Source organism: Hippocampus zosterae, chromosome 13 (genome assembly GCF_025434085.1).
Source record: "Hippocampus zosterae strain Florida chromosome 13, ASM2543408v3, whole genome shotgun sequence".
Lineage (NCBI taxonomy): Eukaryota > Metazoa > Chordata > Actinopteri > Syngnathiformes > Syngnathidae > Hippocampus > Hippocampus zosterae.
In genome coordinates this window covers 19,649,266-19,672,551 of record NC_067463.1, presented here as the reverse complement: position 1 = coordinate 19,672,551, position 23,286 = coordinate 19,649,266, and the positions used below count along the sequence as shown (strand labels likewise).

At 44.6% G+C, this 23,286-nt stretch overlaps 1 protein-coding gene and 1 long non-coding RNA gene across 3 annotated transcripts in view; both read right to left on the bottom strand.

The window, feature by feature from the left end:
• Positions 1–23,286, bottom strand: part of maml3 (mastermind-like transcriptional coactivator 3) — a 100,648-nt gene that overhangs the window by 49,548 nt on the left and 27,814 nt on the right. The window lies entirely within an intron of this gene.
• On the bottom strand, positions 656–23,286 carry LOC127612660 (uncharacterized). The gene is made up of 2 exons (XR_007965900.1): positions 22,852–23,286; positions 656–1,439 (listed from the first exon to the last, which is right to left on the bottom strand). It is a non-coding gene; the product is annotated as an uncharacterized LOC127612660 (long non-coding RNA).

The window sequence follows — 23,286 nt, the reverse complement described above, 5'->3', positions numbered from 1 at the left end:
GGAGAGCTGGAAGAAGTAGCTAGGGAGAGGGAAGTCTGGGCTTCCCTGCTAAAGCTGTTGCCCCCGCGACCCGGCCCCGGATAAGCGGTAGATAATGGATGGATGGATGGATGGATGGATAGAAGAAGCAGTGTAAGGAGAACATGAACATGAGAAGAGGACTTAAGTGAAGCGAATTGACACCATTTGTTTTATTTACCTTTGTGAAGAGTCAATATATAAAAACGTGAAAAAAAATCAGGTTGATTGATGTCTTTATTTTAATGATAGTATTTTTACACTTATGGCGCACCAAGCATATCAAAATGGTACTTCGCATTTTACGTCACGGAATTACTGTAATACACCTGTTACGTAGAACAAATGCAGCGAATGATATTTTCATTTTCATTACTACTCATTTGACAATCTTATCAAACAGAACCGGTAGCAGAAGAATGGAATGACAACATGTAAAACGCAAATGGCAAGAGAGAAAAAGGAGGAGTGTGCTGCTTGTTGCCCCACCTGTCTCTCCGTTTCTTTTACATCATCACCTGGTGACTCTTGCATGTCACCCGAGAGAGAATGACAAAGACTCAGAGACAAAAGTGGATGTGTTTACATACACAGGAAGAATGAGTTTATTAGTCAGGCTGATGGTCTTTTTTTCCCCCCTTCAAGTGGTCATGTTAAAAAGAACACAAAGATGAGTGAAGAGAGATTGCAGGGGAGAAAAGGGGTAGAGAGGAACAGCGAGCCAAATGACAGCAGGGTGCGGACGACGAGAGGGTGATCAGGCACAGAGAGGAGAGACGGAGATGGAAGCAGTCAGGTGCTGTTGTTATAGCAACTGCTGCTTCTGCTCTGCTGCCTTTGTGTGCTGCATCCTACTTCCTCCTCCTCCTCTTGCCACCCGGCCCCTTCCTCCTAGCGCTCCACCTCCCCTACTTCCTTTGACTTGCTTCTTGCCACATTGCAATTACTGTATTTTTTTTCTCATGTGATAATCACAAAAAACATTTCATTGAGACCTTCCGCAGACTCCTTTTCTTTGACCGTTTTGTTTCACACCAAGACCATCGTATCACTCATCATGATCAAGACAATGTACTAAACAATTACAAAATAGTAATACAGTAATGAACGCTCAAAGCTAAGCACCCGCTGATTTTTTTTTAGATTTCCAAAAACAAAACAACCCCCGCAAAAAAAGTCCTACATTAAAAAAAAAAAAGATTTCATATATTTTTTCATTTTTCCCAGCCCTTGTTTTTTGTGGGATGTACATACATTCATTCATTCATCTTCCGAGCCGCTTGATCCTCACTAGGGTTGCGGGGGGGTGCTGGAGCCTATCCCAGCTGTCTTCCGGCAGTAGGCGGGGGACACCCTGAATCGGTTGCCAGCCAATCACAGGGCACACAGAGACGAACAACCATCCACGCTCACACTCACACCTTGGGACAATTTAGAGTGTTCAATCAGCCTGCCACGCATGTTTTTTGGAATGCGGGAGGAAACCGGAGCACCCGGAGAAAACCCACGCAGGCCCGGGGAGAACATGCAAATGCCACACAGGGAGGCCGGAGCTGGAATCAGAGTCAGCTGTGGGTTAACGTACGAACGCCCAGCTCGTATTGAAGCTCACTCTGCTGAGGGTGTTGGCTCTCCACCCTAATGGCATACGGTAAGAGTTCTTTAGCTTCATACAACTTGTTTGAACTGTGTTATCATTTCTGTGTGGGACCAATAAAGTGCCGATTGTTGGTAGCCAGAAGTGTCTTGTCGTTATTTCTGAGTGCCTATCTCCGACGATCCTTTATAAAACTTGATATTCATTCAAATTGAGTATCAGAAGTGTTTCAAAACAGCTATTCTATAAAAGGTTGGTGAATTTACTCTCTCTCTCTCTATCTCACACACACACACACACACACACACACACACACACACACACACACATACACACACACAGGGGCAGCCATGCATGATGCTCACCGCTATATCATGAGCAATTAAAGGGTCAAGATCTTGGTCAAGGACACTTTAACAAAGTCTGTGAAGGAGTCAGGGGTTGAAGCAACAAGTGAACATGTACATGCACACAGAGACACATGTGCAAGCAAAACCATACCCGCACATTGCTGGCAGTACATTTTGTCCACCATTTTATTTGGTAACACACACACGCACGCACTCACACACACACAAACCTAATTTACAAAGGTAGGGTGATGCATCTCAGAGGCCCTGGAGGTCATGCATGCAAGATTTAGGCTGGTATGATTCCCCTAAGATCTCTGCATCTTTGTTGTGTGATCTTTCACATTATTTTTCTTTACGTTCAAATAATTTTTTGAATGAAACGAAACTTAATTATTTCCTAAAAAAAAATTAACTAAACTACTTTACAACTATTTCTATGAGAAGAGCTGGACACATGTGTGGGAGAATCAAGGAGGGGGGGGGGGGGGGGGGGGGGGGGAAGGGAGGATTTCAAACAAGCTGTCCTTCCACACAAGGACAGCGGTCCGAGCACACATCAGCAACAATCCATCCTGTCGAAGTGTCCTTGAGCAAGACACTGAAACTAGTGGCTTGCGTTGACTGCAAGTGAAAGACCTTTACATTATGAAGCTGGTCGTCAGGAAAAAAAAAGAAATAAGATGATTTAGAAAATATTCTCGGCTACTTTGTGGACTCCAGTTGGTTCATACATTAAGGCATGCATTTTAAAGGTGACTAACACACACACACACACACACACACACACACATACAAGGTAAGAATTCGGGTCGGGTCGGGCCTTAAAATGTCAATCATTGGTTCGGGTCGGGTCGGGCTTCTCTCTCGCTTACTTTTTTTTTTTTTTTCGAGGCCGTCAGTTTTGGCCACGAGAGACCGTGGTTCGCAAAAAAAAAAAACAGAAGTCACCTCATCACAACACGTACTATACTAAATTTTTGCAATGACAATTCAAAGAACTCCTTCCTGTCTCTGTCTATGATCCACCCATCATTATTCTTTTTCGTATCTCTGCTTCTCTCTCTTACAGTGCCGCGCTAGATTCTTAAGGACGTTCTGCTGCGGTGGTTTACGGCCCAATTTTCAACCTGTCAAAATGACGGACGGCCTTAAATTTTCCCCGTCCACTCTTAAAAAAAAAAAATCAGTCAATGATGGAAAATTGTCATTTAATGTAACCTCTTCAGAAACAGAAATATAAAAAGATGTAAATGTTTATACAGTCTTGTTTAACTTAGATTTCATTCCAAAAGAAAGGCTTTGTTATCAGAAATCACCCCTCCTACTCCTCACAAATAAAATATGAAATGTCGGGTTTGCTTCAGGCTCGGGCCTGCAAATCAAGCGAAGTGATCCAGCTCGGGCCGGGTCGGGCTTAAATACCCTCGGGCCGGTTCGGGCTCGATTTTTTAGGGCCGATCTTGGTTGTAACACACAAACACTATACTGACAGGCAGAAGCATTCTTCATTGCGAGCATAAAATGACGACACGAGAATCAACTGAATAATACGTGAATGTATGATTACTAAAAAATAATAAATCCAACAACACATGTACAAAATTCGAAACAGTTCCCTAGTGTGAAAATCACAAGCTAGGGTGTTGCGGTAATTATAAGAGTGGCTGCTTATTGTCAAAACTTCCCAGAGTCTGAAGAGAAAAGCCGCCACAAAGACAGAGAACCCCCCCAGCTCCGACCTCCCTGTGTGGAGTTTGCATGTTCTCCCCGGGCCTGCGTGGGTTTTCTCCGGGTGCTCCGGTTTCCTCCCACAGTCCAAAAACATGCGTGGCAGGCTGATTGAACACCCGAAATTGTCCCGAGGTGTGAGTGTGAGCGTGGATGGTTGTTCGTCTTTGTGTGCCCTGTGATTGGCTGGCAACCGATTCAGGGTGTCCCCCGCCTACTGCCCGAAGACAGCTGGGATAGGCTCCAGCACCCCCCGCGACCCTAGTGAGGATCAAGCGGCTCGGAAGATGAATGAATGAATATCTTGAGTGGTATTTTTTCTTCTTGATGGCCGTGAGATTTAATTAGAATTTTAATCAACTGAATTGTATCTTTAATTCATATAATTGTTTTTTAAAAATTAAAGTAGGATTTTTTTTTAATTTAGTCATTTCCGATATTGACGGGAATGAAATACTGAAATTATGAATTTGTCAACATTTTTCAGCCATATCGCCCAGCCTTACTAACCAAGCACATTTTGTTTAAAAAAGGCATTTATTTCATCTTTATATTGCCCAGCCTAATTGGCTTTTCCATAGTTGCATTAACCTCTTATTAGAGGTTAAATATGTTAAAATAAGGGCGGCCCGGTAGTCCAGTGGTTAGCACGTCGGCTTCACAGTGCAGAGGTACCGGGTTCGATTCCAGCTCCGGCCTCCCTGTGTGGAGTTTTGGATGTTCTGCGTGGGTTTTCTGCGGGTGCTCCGGTTTCCTCCCACATTCCAAAAACATGCGTGGCAGGCTGATTGAACACTCTAAATTGTCCCTAGGTGTGAGTGTGAGTGCAAATGGTTGTTCGTTTCTCTGTGCCCTGCGATTGGCTGGCAACCGATTCAGGGTGTCCCCCGCCTACTGCCCGAAGACAGCTGGGATAGGCTCCAGCACCCCCCGCAACCCTACTGAGGATCAAGCGGCTCGGAAGATGAATGAATGAATGAGTTAAAATAAAATTGCCTAAATTCTTCTCACCGCCCCACCCCCCCAGCTGCTTATTTTGAGAACTTTCAAAAACATTTCAATAATCACGCATCACGACCGATGTGAAGTCTTTATATTGTGATATACTTTTCAGCCAAATTAATCACAAAGTTAACTTGACATATGCTGCCGCTTTTTATTCATAAACATTCTCCATTTTGATTTTGTCACAACTCAAGTGGAAGTCCTTATCGTTTTAATTACTGTCTGATCTTATTCTTACTGTGGATCAAGACAATCCTTTTAAAATGATCGATGGGACGTGGGGAGGAAGAAGTAGAATGTGATTGACAAACAACAGTGGTGTTCAACAAAAAAGCTGGTTTGAGGACACATATCTGCACACATTTATAAATGTGTATCAAAATGACGACTTTCATCATTGGTATTGCAGACAGTGATTGTGTGTGTGTGTGTGTGTGTGTGTGTGTGCATGTGTGTGTTTGTGACAAATAAAGAGGGAGCAGACTGCGTGTAAACCTGCTGACCTGACATCAAGACCTGGTGACAAAAGACCACCCTCACTGTTGTATCTCTCTCACTTCCCCCCACATCCATTCAAAGACTTCACTCCAAAAAAAAAAAATGACGACGACACAGAAAGGGTGCAGGCGAAAAGAAGAAACATGTCATCGACGGTCATGTTAACGTTTTTGAAACGCGCAAGTCGAAGGATGAGGAGAGTAAGTTGGAAAGCGGTGTCGGGAAGACACAGGGAAGGGAAAACGAGGGAATGACAGAGGGGAAATTGTGTTGGTGTATGCGTGTGGTTCCTGGCTGAGCGGTTCTCTATTTATAGAGCTGCGGCTCCTTCCTGTTTCTGGAGCTGGACCATCAAGTCAAGAGAGGGTGGGGGCGTTATGAGGGAGGAAGGAGGGGCTGGAATACAGTAAGGAAGGGAGCAGGGGAGAGGGAGGATGGTGTGGGAGGGAAGCCTGGATGAGTCTTTGGTAAATCAACAGATCCACCCTCTCTTTTTTCCTGTCACTTGCTCCCTTTCTCTACCCCCATCCCCTTCTTCCACCCGCCTCCTTAACTCAACGGCATGGGCTGAAGCAGCCATGACAGAAAATGCACAATGAAAGGGGGGGCAGTGCAAAAATAAACCAAACAAAACACACACAATTTGGTCACGTGAAGGTATATATGAGACATCTGATGACAGATGTTTTGAAACCGTTAACACGATTGTGGAATGTCTATAAGTGCTCGTTCAAATAAAAATTGATCAGGAATAATCACTTGACTTGACAATCTGCGCAACGATTGCCAAGAATGAAATATATTTGGTATACCGCATGTACCTGACATAAAATACAAGAGGAACCTACTTTTTGTTTGAATTTACTCATAGGAAGTCATGAAGAAAAGAACTCATCCATTCCGTAAAAACCAAAATAAACTTTCCAGTGAATGTTTTCAGTGATATTTTAATAAGCTGAGCTGTCATACAAGTAGGCGGCCCGGTAGTCCAGTGGTTAGCACGTCGGCTTCACGGTGCAGAGGTACCGGGTTCGATTCCGGCTCCGGCCTCCCTGTGTGGAGTTTGCATGTTCTCCCCGGGCCTGCGTGGGTTTTCTCCGGGTGCTCCGGTTTCCTCCCACATTCCAAAAACATGCGTGGCAGGCTGATTGAACACTCTAAATTGTCCCTAGGTGTGAGTGTGAGTGCGAATGGTTGTTTGTCTATGTGTGCCCTGCGATTGGCTAGCAACCGATTCAGGGTGTCCCCTGCCTACTGCCCGGAGACAGCTGGGATAGGCTTCAGCACCCCCCGCAACCCTTGTGAGGATCAAGCGGTTCGGAAGATGAATGAATGAATGAATAATTGCAGTTTGTGTTCTGCAAAGAGCGCAGAACCTTTGTCAGAGCACGACTTCCTGATACACCGATTACACTGACACCCACATCAGAGCTTGGCTATCGGCTACCAAAATTGAGGAATCAGATAAAACTGCGTTGCGAGGAGTGATGGGAGGAAAATCACATCAAAAACTGCTGGATAGAAGCCTTGATGAAAAGTGTGGTCTTGTGCAAAGAGCATTTGCAAACCACTGAAGCAATTCAACCCGCCGATACCTTGGAAATGACGACCGGGAAGACACAACATGCCCCTTTGACCTGCATGCCTTCGGCGATGCTCAGTAAGTGGGGGCAAAGTATCAGCACATTCCATGTGAGTGGACATCAAGAAAACCAAAATAACAAGATTGCCCGCACATTGTGCTGACTAGCGTAGCACATGACATCGTACAGTCACAACATGGGAACTGGGACACTTTCATAGGTAAGAATATTCCGTACGGTTAATGCTTTGACGTTGACAAGAAGGCAAACCTCGTGAAAATCGGTTTGTGAAATGAACACGTCCTGATTTATTCTCAATGTACATCAATTAACTCGATGTAATGTGGTTACTTCGACCAACGAGGCCACACTGTAGGGAAGTCGGGTAGCCTGCCTGTTGCAGCAGACTGCCTTGGTCTAGTCTTTGACAAAACAAACAATGAACTTAAGGACCACATCTACAAAACCCAATTGCTCTGTAGTTGGGACGCTGTGTTAAACATAAATAAAAAAGCCTTTAAAGATTTTCAAATCAAGTCCAACCTGTATTTAAATGAATAACTCCATCCCATTTTCTGATCCGCTTTATCCTCACAAAGGTCACGGGGCTCATCAATGAATACCTGACAAAGACATTTAATTTTGAAAAAAAAAATAAAATCATGATCTTGGAGTTTTATGGCTGCAACGCGTTTCAAAAAAAGGCTTAGAAAGTTGAGCAATGCTCATCAAACACCTGTATGTAGCATCCCACAGGTGAACAGGATAACTCAGAACAAGTGGGTGCCATAAGATAAGATAAGATAAGATATCCTTTATTCGTCCCACACTGAGGAAATTTACAGCCTCCAGCAGCAAGAATGTATGTAGAAAGAAGAAAGAGAAAAAAAAACAACAAACATCTTTCAATTAAATGCAATATGAACACAAAAAATATGTATGAAAGGAGCTTCACTGGATTTCTGTCATTCACAAGCAAAGATGGGCCCAGGTTCACCTCTTTGTGAACAACTGCGCGAGGAAATAGTCAAACAGTTTCAGGACAATGTTCCTCAATGCACAATTACAAATAATTGAAGGATTTCGTCATCGACCGGCCAATAATATCATCAAAAGCTTCCGAAAATCTGGAGAAATCAGTGCATGTAAGCAACAAGGCCGACAACCAACATGAAAAGGCCGTGACCTTCAATCCCTCAGGCGGCACTGCATTAAAACTGACAACAATGCGCCAAGGATATTAAAATTGGAAAGCAATATTCTTTTCTTGCAAAACTGTCCTAAAATAGCATTTCAACTTTTAGTCTGTTCAATTTTGGTCAGGTATATTATCCTTTAGTTTTTCTGCTATTTTTAAACCCTTATATTTTAAGAGTTAACAAGATCCATGTCTGTGCCTGTATGTCTGCGTCTATTTGTTTCACTTGGCCACTAAAACCCATTTGAATGAAAAAAAAAAATCCCATTTAGGGCAAAACTTGACATACAATTGAAATGGGATTAATCTGTTTAATTTATTACAAAGCCTCTGATTAATTAGAATAATTTATTTAATTTACTCACTTTTAATAACACTTAGTGGTTATGTCTGTCTCTCTCCATGAATATAAAATAATTGCGCAAGCTGTATCTCACACTCTACCCATCCTTGTATTATTCGTTTATCCTCACTAGGGCCACACATGTATTTAATGATAATTCTCCTCAATGCCATTAAAATTGGCTGACTTGAAGCCAAGTGCGCATATGGTACTGTAGAGTGTGTGTATATGGGGAAATTCAATCTTTTTCATCCAGACGAGTCAAACGTAGTGAATGGTGATGCGGAAGTTCTCCCCGGGCTACTGTTGATTTTGTTCCAGAGCTACTGCCAGTTTCAAGAAATGTGTGATTTCATCTGAATACAAACAGGAAGTGGAGGAAAGAGTGAAGGGGCGACTTTGGCTCCATGACCATATATGGTCAACAGGTAGTCGTCAACAGCCGTGCGTTTGCGTGTGTTCATAGAGACTGTGTCCAACATCTGTCCTCCTTGGACAAAGCAACAGAAAAGAGCAAGAGCAGTTTGGTTCAAGCAGTCCTTCTCAAAGAGTGGGGCGGGTACCCTCGGGGCGCGCGGTGCGGTGGCGGGGAACATGCTTTTTTTTGCCGAACTAGAATTAAGTGTAATTGCACATCTGCCGCTGTCCTTTAATTATTATCATCATTTTTTTGTTGTTGTTAGTTGAAGCTTTTTGTGTTCTTTTAATGTGTATCGGCGGCCCGGTAGTCCAGTGGTTAGTAAGTAGGCTTCACAGTGCAGAGGTACCGGGTTCGATTCCGACTCCGGCCTCCCTGTGTGGAGCTTGCATGTTCTACCCGGGCCTGCGTGGGTTTTCTGCGGGTGCTCCGGTTTCCTCCCACATTCCAAAAACATGCGTGGCAGGCTGATTGAACGCTCTAAATTGTTAGTTTGTGTTAATAGTTTGTGTACAAAATTGTTTTGTCACTTTATAATTTTGGTGGAGAGTTGGGAAGGATGTGAAATGTTTTCTTCTTCCTGTGGAGGAGAAACCGATTTGAGAACCACTGTACTTGGTTAAACTAAACTTGTACAGGTAGCCATGCAGTAAGTAACAGAAGGATGGACGGAGTGACATCCAGGGGAAAAGAAGTAATAAAATAATGAAGGGTGGCTAAAATGAGTGGAATACTTTTACGAGAACACATGCTAGGGTCAACTTTTGCAACAAAGTATCCTTGTACATAATGTGAATGTGTGCGTGTGACCAGTTCATGCTGGTTTCACTGATTGGCTGAGTCCAGCAAAGTGCCACAGAAGGCAAGCATACAATTCGCTGCATGAAACCCAGTCGGTGTCTGCCTCTGCCGAGGCCTGTTGTGAGGGCAGAACAGTACAAATACGCAGGCACGCACGCACACTCACACACGCGGCTATATAGACGCTCTTAAGCCTCCCTCCTTTTTCCACCAGTTCTCCCCTCTTTGCACTATTGCCCCTGAGCAGAGTGAGCAGGAGAACAAGAGAAACAGCGAGGGAGAGAGGCTGCTATGGTAACGGTTGGGGGTGGGGGTGGGGGTGGGGGGGGGGGTCTACTTGGCAGGAACACCAGATTCTCCCAGGCTGCACACACACGCAAGTGTGAATGAGTGTGTGCTGATCCAAAGACTGGTTGAATGAGGAACGGCGTCGCTCTTGAAATAAAGTTGAGTTGAGTTGACTTGAGTGTCTGAGTATTTGTGTTCTTGTTCAAGATGTCCTTCGTCTCTCAAATCGATGGTCACACGAGATCACACTTTACCAATAACACAAATCTCACCGCTCATCTCATTATTCCTTCTCTTGTCCCTTGTTTGCACTCGCCACATGAGGCGTTTTCTAATCATATCAAAGCAAACGCGAGCACACGGCTCAGTCACCAAATGACACGCCTGGTTCAAAAAAATAGCATGTAAATATCAAAATTCTCTCCGCAATTCACTGCATATAAAACAAAGCCATCCAGGAGTAGAGTGTGGCCAGCCACCTTGTCACTGTGCCCTTCCTTGAATGCGTGCGGATGTGTTTACACAGCTAAAACACACAGTTCAAAGCAGTAAAGAACAAAGTCCACCCCAGTATTCCGAGTTTCATGTGTTTTGGTGACAAAGGCAAGTTTCAACAAGTCCGCAGTCCACACAAGAGCACATTACAGATCATTATGTTGCATCACCTGCAGGGTGTTGGAGGGCGGGATGCATGTCATTTTTTTTGCAGAAAAAAACTAATGATGATTTAAAAGCAACAATGTTTTTACACTATCGTCGAGCTGCTATAACGTGAAGAAGAGTGGTGGTCACCGGTCAGGGTGAGCATTCGGTGCATGCAACGCCGATTAGAAAGAGTTATGTACAAGAGACTGAAAAGGTTATATCCAAAAGCACAAATTATTTCTGTAATTTTTGGCACTTCAAAAATGTATCGTTTTCGAAAAAGTTGACACCATCCAAATCAGCTCGATTGAACAGCTGCCAGATGCCAGTAGATGAGGGACTGCATATGTCACCTTGTACTTCCAAACATTCCCCCTCTTTTAAGACAGGCCTAAAAGCCATTTCCACTAATGGTATGAAAAACGGACATATGGTAATTTAATTCAGGGCTCCAGACTAACTTGGCCCCTAACCTGAAATTTTAGGGATGCAAATAAGAGATTTGGGGACATACATTGTAATCTGACTTTTAAAAGCTTGAGTTGTCAAAAACCGGCAGTCTTTCGCAGTTCAGTTCTTTCACAGGAGTCCTGGTGGATTTCTGGCTCCTACGGTGGTCTGCTGCTGCTGAGTCCCACGCAAATGGCTTCCGCGATGGGTTTCAGAACCTGATTCTGGCACCAAGTATACCAACCCTGTTTAAGAGTTACTGAACAGCAGTTCAGGATGTGCCCCAACATGCCCCTGCCTGGGCATTGTGGGCAGTTGGCAGACTCCGTTTTTTCCCCCCAGGTGGAAAGGTTTGGGCAGAATATTGTACACTGCCCGGACAAGGAATTTTATGCACTGTGGTTCTGCCCACCAGAGATCTGTCCATGTGACTTTTCGGTCCTTAGCCTCCCAACCTTGCTCAGGCACCATACTGCCTCAGGTCAACTACTCCCTTAGCTTTCTCATACTGCGGTGTTGGAAAGGTCCCCAGACCTGCTCTACCTCGGGTCACTGCTCCAAACAGGACTCTGTGACATATCCGCAACTCTGCTTGAGTTCCTGCCTGTTGGCTCTCCACTTACTCCCGGTTTTCACCTTAATCTCTGCCTGGGCCACCTTAGGATCCCTGGAGTCCCTTGTGCATCATCACCTCTCTTATCCATGTCACCTTGAACTCCTCCTCCAGTGATTTCAGGGGCAGCTATAGCTTGGTGTTCTATCCATAGAGGGCGATGCTGCTCAGGCTGCTTGGCAGTCCCAGCCACCTCTTGACGAAGCTGCTGACTTTTCTTTCTAAAACCTTCACGATTGAGATGGAAACTTCAAGCAAAGGCCAAAGTACCCTAGGGAGAATGCGGTGTTGATAGATCCAAACCTTTAACTTTCCAGGAAGCCCTTCGTGGTCAACTGCTCGAACCAGCTCTCTAGTTCCTGACAGGTCTTCTGGACAGATGTTGAATCCTTCAAGGTGCTGTAAAACACCTTGCCAAGGCTCTGTACCGGTTTTTCAGAGACAGTTGGGATTGGTGTACCTCAGATGCTGAAAAGGAACTTGTCTACGACTTTGCCATTCTTCAGCATCAGAGACCTTGACTTATCAGGCCTGAATCCTATTCTTGCCTATTCACTCAGTTCCTCCAGCCCTTGCAGAATCCACCTGCTGCCTGGTACTGACTCAGTTATCACAGTCTGATCGTCCATGAAAACCCGGATTGCTCGTTGGTACACCCCAGTTTTGGTCTTTGGGCCCCGACACCGAGTTTCAGCGGACTTCTTGTAAATTGGGAATTTCTCCATTGTGAGACAAATAAAGGTTTTCTTATCTTATTATATTGAACCAGCTGTAATAGTCCATGAGGAGTTCAACCACTTGGCCAGGCACATCGTGTCTCTCGAGAGTTGTTTGGACCAGCTTGTGTAGGATGGAACCATTTGCATTAGCCAGATCCAGGCAGAGTCCTGCCAGGTCTTCTTTGTTCTCCCGGACCTCCCTGATTAGCTGGATCACTAGTATTTTCTAGCACATCAAATGTTGAAATACTTTCATTTTTTGTTGTTAAGTTTGGCCCTTACAAGCTTTCACAATACAGATTTCAACAAGGATTGTAATTTATAGCTAAAACATTTCCGAAAAAAATACCACCTGTGTCATGGTTTTGATCCTTTTACTGTTTTGGTTCCCAGTTCCTGCCTGAATGATGGGCATTTCCTTCAGTGGGGCACCTGTCTTGAATCATAATCAGTGGACAATTTAAGGATATCCAAGAAAACTTCTAGCTATCGGATTATTCACCTTGCTCACGACCGTCATGCCATTTGCAGTTCTCTAGATGTTCATGAGCTTGCTCTTTACCCTGCTGTTCTTGTCATAGTTTGTTCCTTGTGTAAGTAGAGTTTAGTTACTTGGATTTCCTTGTCTTTTTAGAACAAGTGTGTGTTGTTTATTTCTCCTCGCAGTTTGAAAGCGCTTTTTGTTCATTATGGTTTGTCATGGCTCTGAGTACCAGTGACCTAATTTGTAATTTGTCGGTCTTGCGCTTTCTGTAATAAAACATTTTTGTGAAAAACATTTACCTCTGTCTACATTTAAGGGATCCACCCCTATCCGGATTATTCTGGATCTTAACTACCTGTTGCTGTATGAAACCCTTAATGCATCAATATTACGAAATATATTAATATAGTACATCTGACATTAGCGTCATTACATTCCAAAGACAGTTTTCTTTTTAGTCCTCTTCTTTGTATCATTATGAATCCTGATGCGTTAGAGAAAAAATGATGGCCCATTCTGAATCATCAAAAATTTCCTCGAGAAACATTTCTTTGAATCGCTGATTTAAAAAAAACTATTACACATTTGTTGAACAGTGTAATTGGAACCAATAATCTTCAATGCATTTCAGTCCTGAGACTCCAAAATGACGATCCAAAGACCCATATAAATACTGAATTCTGAAGACACACAACAGGCATCGATCCATCCATTGATCATCCAATGTTTGAGTGTCGCGGGCGTGTTGGAGCCCATCTTAGCCGTCTTCGGGTAGTAGGTAAGGTACACCCTGAACTGGTTGCCAGACAAGCTCAGGGCACACATAGGCAAACAACCATTGCCCAAAGACAGTTGGGATAGGCTCCAGCACGCCCCGTCACCCTTGTGAGGATAAGCAGATCAGAAAATGGATGGATGGATGAGTGGGAACTGAACCAATGCTGTTTGCACTGAAATCAGGAGAAGAAAAAAAAAATCAATCCAACTCTAAATGCTGCAGGCAATACCCACACGAACAGAGTGCAAAATTGGTGAATACTGTATTTACATAGAAAGCAAATTTACGACATATGCCACAAAGGTTTCTTCCAGGGCCTCTAACATGTGACGTTAGAGGCTACTGTTCTCCAAGATAAAAATTGTTGGTGACAATAATTTGTCGATCCATATGACTGTTTAAATTGATGTTTTAGTCAAAGGCAACTATTACATACATCTGGCTCCCACTCCATTCCAACATCCATTTCTATACTGGTCCAGAAATAAACACAAACTTGTGCCTAGACCAGGGGTGCCCATTACGTCGATCCTGATCTACCGGTAGATCTAAGACAGGTCCCAAGCAGATCCGAGGAGAAAAAAAACAAACCACCATATGTGTGTCTTTGTATATGTTAGTAATATATTTTTCGTGTTAATGTAGGATGCACCCTAATCATCCTACCAGTCTCATTTTCACCCCCCAAAAAATAACAAAAATAAAAAATAAAGCAGGTAAATCTTGAATTTACGGTGGCGCGTGATTACATCACCGGAAGTTGTTAGCGCTCAGCATTCTGCAATTGCAGCGTGTGATCAGAGCTGTTGCGCTCCATATTTTATCGTCATTACTCTCATTCAGACTTTGCTTCGTGTACAATTCACCGAGGGCACGGGCAAAGAATAGGAATCTAGAAGGGCCTGGGGAAGCACTTTAAAACGGTACGTGTGAGCTACGATAGTTAACAGGCTGCAAAAGTGCATCGCATGCCTCAGTTTCAGGCTGTGGTAGATCCTGTGAGGTTAGTTGATCGAAAAGTAGATCTTCGGTCCAAAAAATTTGGGCACCCCTGGCCTAGACAGTTGTGTTCAGATCATACAAGATCAGCAGCGAGGGTCGAGGAGAGCAATGCTCCAACAGATCCGGCAGCTTCATCCTCTGTCTCCATCCACCCTGTCCAGCGCTATTGCACCAGGTCCCCTGTCTCTCAACTGCGCAGAGCGGGCAGCCCCATTATTACCCCAGCACGCAAATATTGATCCGCTGCTCTGGCGTGTATGTGTTATTTCGAGATCATCAGACCTGTAATCAGCATGTTAATGATAGTTATCACCAAAGAAACGATGCTGTTTGATTATTCAGGGATCACGGGATACCGCCGAAGAGGCTGTCAACCTGAGACACAAACACGCAAGAATGCACAGACAAGGGTGGATGACTGGGCGATTGTGTTCTCACTAGGCTGAGTAAAGCTGAGATGGTGGCTTCTTTCGGCTCGTACGATAACACTATAGGCATTGGCCGGTTACCAGATTGAAGGTCATAAGTGGGATGAAAATGTGGTAGTTTCAACTTCAAAACCAGCCAAAGTTTCCTTCAGACCTTTCCCATGATGTGAAAGTTTGTTTGATGAGAACGCTGTCTAGAGATGAACGTTTACAAACAGCTTTAAGAGTTAGCTACTGAGACAGAAAACATTGCTCATCTGCGCAACAGATTCATAGTGACCCCGATCTGTGCCCCCAAGTTTTGCGAACATAAGGCGGCAAACGTCTGAGGGAAAACAGGAGAGAAATGTCGCATTACTTTACATTGGAGCGTGCATTGAAATGCCTGGTGGCTGCGTGCGACGACGAATGGTGCTGTCAGGTTGTACACAAAAGTGCAATTTTTGCTCAAGGTTATCATACAGTCAGAATATGATATGATATGAAACTATCAAGTTAAGTCAATTCAACAGTATTTCTAGAGCACTTTCAAACAGCCATCGCTGCATACAAAGTGCTGTACATGGAGCGATTTAACATACACAATAAACAGTAAGACGAAATGGTAATAAAGGCGGTAGAAAGCACCAAGCAGTAAAATGAAGTACAAATCATGCTGAGTCGAACGCCAAAGAATACGAGTGAGTTTTGAGGAGGGCTTTAAAGATGGGCAGCGAGGAGGCTTGCCGAATGTTCAGTGGGAGGTCATTCCAGAGAGAGGGACCAGCAACAGAAAAGGCTGGATCCCCTCTGAGCCTCAGTTTAGTTCTTGGTACTTCTAACAAAGACTGGTCCACAGACCTGAGGCGCCGGGCAGGTGTGTAGGGGCGGATGAGCTCAGAGAGGTAAGGTGGCGCGATATTATTCAGAGATTTGAAAACAAAGAGGAGGATCTTGAAAATAACTCTAAAATGAATGGGGAGCCAATGAAGGGATGCCAGAGTAGGAGTTATATGCTCCCTCTTACGAGTAACAGTCAAGAGGCAAGCAGCGGCATTTTGGACCAGCTGAAGGCGCTTAATGGAGGACTGGCTGACTCCAAAGTACAGGGCATTACAGTAATCCAGCCGGGATGTGACAAAGGCATGGATTACTGTCTCAAAGTATTCAAGTGAGAGGAAAGGTTTTATTTTGGCCAGCTGTCTAAGGTGAAAGAAGCCGGATTTAACAACGGCACCAATTTGCCGATCGAGTTTGAAATCACTGTCCAGTTTAAGGCCCAAGTTTGAGACCGTTGATTTCAGATAAGGAGACAGGGGGCCCAAGTCTACAGGATGGAATGTACAAACAATATCACCTCTGTCTTATTTTCGTTGAATTTCAAGAAATGTTGTGCCATCCAGGTTTTGTACATTGTACATTGCCAAACTATGTACATTGATATGAGACAATTCATTCCCACATGCCGCTCACTACATAGGAATCTGTATACCAAAGTAGTACATTTGGAGACCTCCATGCCTTCGACTTAAGACAACGTTTCCCTGGTTTGTGACCTATGTGGGCAGGATAGTCATGGCTTTTATTGTCGATCATCATCATCATCTTCCGAACCGCTTGATCCTCACCAGGGTCGCGGGGTGGTGCTGGAGCTGTCTTCGGGCAGTAGGCGGGGGACACCCTGAATCGGTTGCCAGCCAATCGCAGGGCACACAGAAACGAACAACCATTCGCACTCACACTCACACCTAGGGACAATTTAGAGTGTTCAATCAGCCTGCCATGCATGTCTTGGGAATGTGGGAGGGAACCGGAGCACCCGGAGAAAACCCACGCAGGCCCGGGGAGAACATGCAAACTCCACACAGGGAGGCCGGAGCTGGAATCGAACCCGGTACCTCTGCTCTGTGAAGCCGACGTGCTAACCACTGGACTACCAGGCCGCCTAAACAGTGGACATTGTTGCAACAACCAGGGATTGAATACTCAACCTTGGGTATGGCACTCCATCACCCTACCACAAAGCCAAAAGCACCACATTGACATTTATTGTCAATGTTTCTTTCAAATCGCAACACCTGGGCTTTCTGACAATGAACTTCTGTAGGCTTCTGTATGCATTACGATATTCCCGCGAAATACAGACTATTTTCCCAATTTGTAATAGCAAAGATGAGTTAATTGCACTTCACAGGCACATGGTCACACGCATACTGTACACTTCATCTTGATATATTGATTGCAACGAACAAGTGTCGAACCCAAACGCCTTTCTTTCAAAACCAACACACACACTCTCAATGGCTAGTGTGGCTGCATTTGGCACGATTGAAGAAGCATTTCACAGGTAAATGACATGATTACCATATAAATGACATGCAGCCAAACACATCTGCTGTTGTAGCCACACAAGCTCGCAGACACGAGAACATGCATACGCACACATGCGCGCTTGCACTCACACACAAACACCCACACAAATCTGTGTCCAACATACGTTTTGGTTTTTTTTTTGCAGGAGAGGGTGTCCACTCAACATAAAAGCTCAAGCTTTATCTGCACACACCCCGTTTTATTTATGTATTTATTTTTAATCAGTGTGCTATGAACACAGTGCCCACTAATACCACAGGGCTTGGACACATATGGTACAACATTAATGCTTTAGGACTGAGAGAATAATTAAGTCACATTCTGTGACCACTTCCGGTCATCTGTTGAACTGATGTATAATAGCTATATTAAAAGATAAGATAAGAAAATACAAACCTTGATTTGGCTCGCAATGGAGAAATTTGCAATCTAGAGCAGCAAAATTTGGAGGGAAGAAAGTAGGAAAAAAAAAACCATGAAGTATTTGCATGCACACATTTTTTTTGTGGAATAAACTGGACACAGTCCAGAATGCAATATAAAATATAAGCATATATGCAACTGCATAGGCGGCCCGGTAGTCCAGTGGTTAGCACGTCGGCTTCACAGTGCAGAGGTACCGGGTTCGATTCTAGCTCCGGCCTCCCTGTGTGGAGTTTGCATGTTCTCCCCGGGCCTGCGTGGGTTTTCTCCGGGTGATCCGGTTTCCTCCCACATTCCAAAAACATGCGTGGCAGGCTGATTGAATACTCTAAATTGTCCCTAGGTGTGAGTGTGAGTGCGATTGGTTGTTCGTTTCTGTGTGCCCTGCGATTGGCTGGCAACCGATTCAGGGTGTCCCTCTCCTACTGCCCGAAGACTGCTGGGATAGGCTCCAGCACCTCCCCGCGACCCTAGTGAGGATAAATCGGATCGGAAGATGAATGAATGAATGACTGCATATATGATGCATAAGGTGGCTGTGCTATTTACAATGGGTGAGTGGGGAGTGAGTCCAGGTTTCACGTGTGTTTATTCAGCAATTTCACATCTTGATAATCAAACATCTGAGGGTTCCTTTAACATTCGGTACTGATGACTGCCTAAAGTGAAGTTGTTTCACACAGGCATATTCTTATACACACACACACGCACACACACACACACACACACACACACAAATGAAGGTGAGGGGGCGGATCGGTCCTAAGTGGGGTATGCACAACCGACCCTATAATACCGCCTTCAAATTTTTGACCTGACCTGTCCAAACACTTTACATTTCCCAGAAAGCTTGGACAGACCCCCGATGTGTTAATTATGCGCAATTTAGCTTAGCTTTGCATTAATGGATAAAAGCACAGCAACACTCTCATTTATATTGGCCTGGTAAGGTCACATCTCTACTGAGCAAACTTTACTCACAGCAGGCTAGCGCGTTAAGTTACACAATTGCCAGAACAGAAAAAAATGCAGGTTTGAAAATTACAGGTCTGAGAGGAGCTCATAAGAGGAGTGCGAAAGGGGCGGGAGGGAGGGCGTGGAGACCTCCAAACAAAAGCACACAGTGATTGGTTAAGTGTTGAGCGAGTGGAATCACTTGCTTGTGATACCAAGACGAGGAAGCTCGGCAGTGTGGACTTCAAAGTTACGACGGTCATTATATAAGACCAGAATGGCTTTTTATCTGTACTCTAGGCTCCCAATAAAGTGGTGGTAGTAATGGCGTTTGGCGGGGGTGGGGGTTAAAATGAGTGAGCGCACAGACAGCCTGCAGCTTGCTTTCAACATCTCACTCCTTTATCCCCCCCCTCTTCCCCTTTTTGGTCCTCCCTTCCTGTCTGTAGTCCTTCCATCCCGAGGCCATGAACATCCTCATGTCGCACACATGCCATGAAACACAATGAGCATGCACTCACACGTGCTGCGGCAGGCGCACGTGTACAAGGACACCCCCCAAGACGGAGGAGACCAGCGGTAGCCTTTGTTCCACAGCGTTGATTCTTTGATCCTGAGGAATCATTCATGCACAAAATAAATATTTGTCTGTCTGTGTGTGATTTGTGTGTGTGTGTGTGTGTGCGAAGCCCCCACACCCTGAACGCCCTCCTACCCAGACTGTCGCTTTTTAACAGCATCATTTATTTATGCGAGTGAACATTAGAGCAGGACTCTTCTTCCCCATCTCACGACAGCGTATGTCTTGCTCAGACGGATCTTGAGGAGATGGCCGTTAATCTGTCGCTATGGCATGGGGGGCGGGGGGGGGGGGGCAACTGGCGGTTGGCCGTTGATGATTATTTGAAAATGAAAATGTATACTGCAGCGGAGCAGCTATGAACTGTAATAACAGTTTTTACCACTAGATGGCAGACGTCTCCCAAGAGCGGTTCCGAGACATTAGTTCTGCATCAGAGGAGGAAAAAAAAAACAATCAGACATCGAGTGTGCACTTATTTAAAAGGCACGGTCCTATGTGCACCCCCAGTAGCGATGACAAAAAAATAGTGGCCCCCCCCTCCATTGTTTAAGTCACCCATCAATGAACGATAGCATTTTCCCATTTACTCGCCCATTGGGACATCTGTATATATGCGTAATGTCTACATGTGACCAAATAACAGGTGAGCAAGCGCAAAAAAAAAAGCCCCAATAATTTTTGCCGTTATTAGGAGGAAGCTGTCAGGTCATAATACTCCCGGAGATGTGTCATGAATGCCATTTATTGTTCTGTAGCTGACATACTCCTCTTTTCTCCCCTTCTAACTTGTCGATGCCTCTCCCGCTTCAATCCTTGATCACAACCGTCCAGCTGTACATTTTCAACACAGTTTATCCCGAACGGGGCTGCGGGGGGTTGCATGTCAGCTGACTTCGGGCGAAAGGTGGACTGCACCCTAAACTGGTCGCCAGTCAGGTGTGCAGGGCACATATAGAGACAACCATTCACATCTACTTGCCCACCGTCACTGAGTGAGAACCAATCCTACACTGCCCGCACACAAGTCACAGTCAGCCACCTTGATCACAACCTTAACATTCAATTCATCGTTTACATTTCACATCAGCGCTGTGCTCCATCACACCCTCAATTCCCCCACCAATATTCACCTTCGGCATCATCATTTGTGTATTGATTTAACTACCAAAGCTCAACTACTCAATACTATCATCATAGCCTCAGGCCGATTCATTCCTGCACACTGAACACTTTATTCTTAAACATTTTATTCTTTTGGCCAAGTACAACATGAAAATTCTTGGAATCTTTGAAAACAGAATTAAAGATAAGTATAAATAGCAATGAATACATTGGTAAAAAGTAAAACAACAATATGCTAAAAATAACAGTTGAGAAAAACAATAAAAGCAAATAACGTCTGTTCCTGCATGTTTTGGCCTCTTGGGGGCAGTGTGATGCCGTGCATGGATGTAGTGCACAATGAGAACAGAAGAAAGTTACAATTGAGCTCTTTTAACGGAAAACAAAATTCACAGATGAGGAATAATATGTGGCGTTGAATATTGTTATCCTACGTGTCTGTATGTGTTCCTTCGGCATTTGTGTGTGAATTTTATTCGAAGGAATAGCACTCCAGACAGCCGATGCTAATAAGTTAGCATGTTAGAAGGATTTTACATTGATTTAAGCATTAGCAAATGGCAATGTTAATAAAACGAAGCATGGCTGGTCTTCAAATATGCAATGTGTATCATTCTTTTTGTTGTGCGTTTAGTTTTACGGTAAATTCCAACTGGACGCACGCACATAGTGCATTCAGTACTTTCACAACATCGACAACGTGCACACCTACCACATCATTCGGTACATTCATTGTTTTTTTTTTGTTTTTTTTGTTTTGTTTGTTTGTGTCACTGCAGAACATTTTTAAGATTGAGAGAAGCCAAAATCGAAATCACGACTACATTTCAACTAATTGCCAAGCCTAACGTGCTGGTCATCTGCGGAACAATTTCATCCTCCTCAGCTGAATAAATGGCAACAACCTGTAACATAATACGGCCACACCGGAACACTCGGCATCTATGCCTATATATTTTGATGCCATATAATTAACGCACAAAAATAATATTGCCTCCAACAACAGTTAGCAGGGATTCAAGTCAAGACGGGAAGTTATTTGACCTTGGAATTTGTTAGGCGTCACCAGTCTCATACACAACAATGGAACTAATTATGTGTGTGGCGACACACATTTAATTTGTCAATGTGAGATACACTAGCTGGGGCACCCAGACAGAGTATAAAACAATGCCAATGTGAGTACAGATGAATGTACACACACACACACACAGAATCCTCCATTGTCCCCCCGTACAAAGATGTGAATACATACATCCCTGTGCCGCTGGGGGAGACCTGATTCTGCACCCACCCCTTCAACCCAAGATGAATGTGCAGACACAGACAGATATTAACCCACCCCCCATGCTTGACAGCTTCTTTTTAAAGTAACAAACATGCTTGCAAAATGAAGTGGGGGGGGGGGGGGTGGAGCAAAGGGTTCCCACTATGGTAACAAGGGCATTATAAGCCAATTAGGATTGCCGCCTGAGTGACTGACACACTCACTGTCTGATGTTGGTGCCTGTCTCACATTGCAATCCTTTCCTTGCTAAAAGGCTATTACACACACGTAAACAAATGCGTTGAACACACACACACACACATCTGCAGGGCACACATCCAAAGGATCCTCTCCCTTGAGGTCCACCTCCTACATGCAAAGGCATTCAAAAGATTTCTTTGTCTCAAGCGTGCTTGAGAGATGGAGGAGAAACACAAGCAGGAGAGGAAAAAGGACAGGAGAGGGGGGAAAATGGCAGCAAAAGGGAAATGTTTTGTAGGAAGCGAAGAGACCAAAGGGGGGGGGGCACAGGAGCATGGGGAGAAAACAGAGAGGGAAAGAGTGTGTCCGAGAGAGAGAGAACGAGAGAGAGAGAACCGCGCACACACACACACACACACACACACACACGAATGGGAGGGGGAAGACGAGGAGGGAGCGGCCGAAAGGATGAAAGTGAGGAGAGAGCAAGAGACAGCCGGGCTCCGGCGCTGCTCTGAACTCGTTTGATCCAGTTCGTCTCGCCAGGCGTTCCTCGAGATACATTCCTGTGGCTGGTGGGTCGCAGAGTGAGTGAGGAGTGATAATGAGAGCGAGAAAGAGATACTGATGGTGAGACCACGAGCGCTTTGGGAAACGGAAGACATGAGAAACGGCGGGACAAGATGCTGAAAGGAGAATAGTGAAAATTAAAAGATCCAAAAAAAACAACAACAATGGTGTGACTTGGATTAAAGAGCAACAGGAGAACAAGAGATCATGTTTTCCCTGCGACTGAAGATAAATCCATTCATTCATTCATTCATTCATTCATTCATTCATTCATTCATCTTCCGAACCACTTGATCCTCACTAGGGTCGCGGGGGGTGCTGGAGCCTATCCCAGCAGTCACCGGGCAGTAGGCGGGGGACACCCTGAATCGGTTGCCAGCCAATCGCAGGGCACACAGAGACGAACAACCATCCACGCTCACACTCACACCTAGGGACAATTTAGAGTGTTCAATCAGCCTGCCACGCATGTTTTTTGGAATGTGGGAGGAAACCGGAGCACCCGGAGAAAACCCACGCAGGCCCGGGGAGAACATGCAAACTCCACACAGGGAGGCCGGAGCTGGAATCGAACCCGGTACCTCTGCACTGTGAAGCCAACGTGCTAACCACTGGACTACCGGGCCGCCGATAAATCCAATACCTAACCATATTTACAATTTCATAAGTATCTATGGATGAAATACTGAAACCTGCGGTAAAAGTTCTCACGGGCAGTAATAATATACAGTTTATTGCTCTAACGCTGTTAACGACATTAGCGTCATAAAAACTAAATAAATAACTACAGTGGGTTTCTGGGAAACGACATGTTTCAAAAATGTGTGTTTAACATGACATGACCTACAAACTATCTCATACTGTA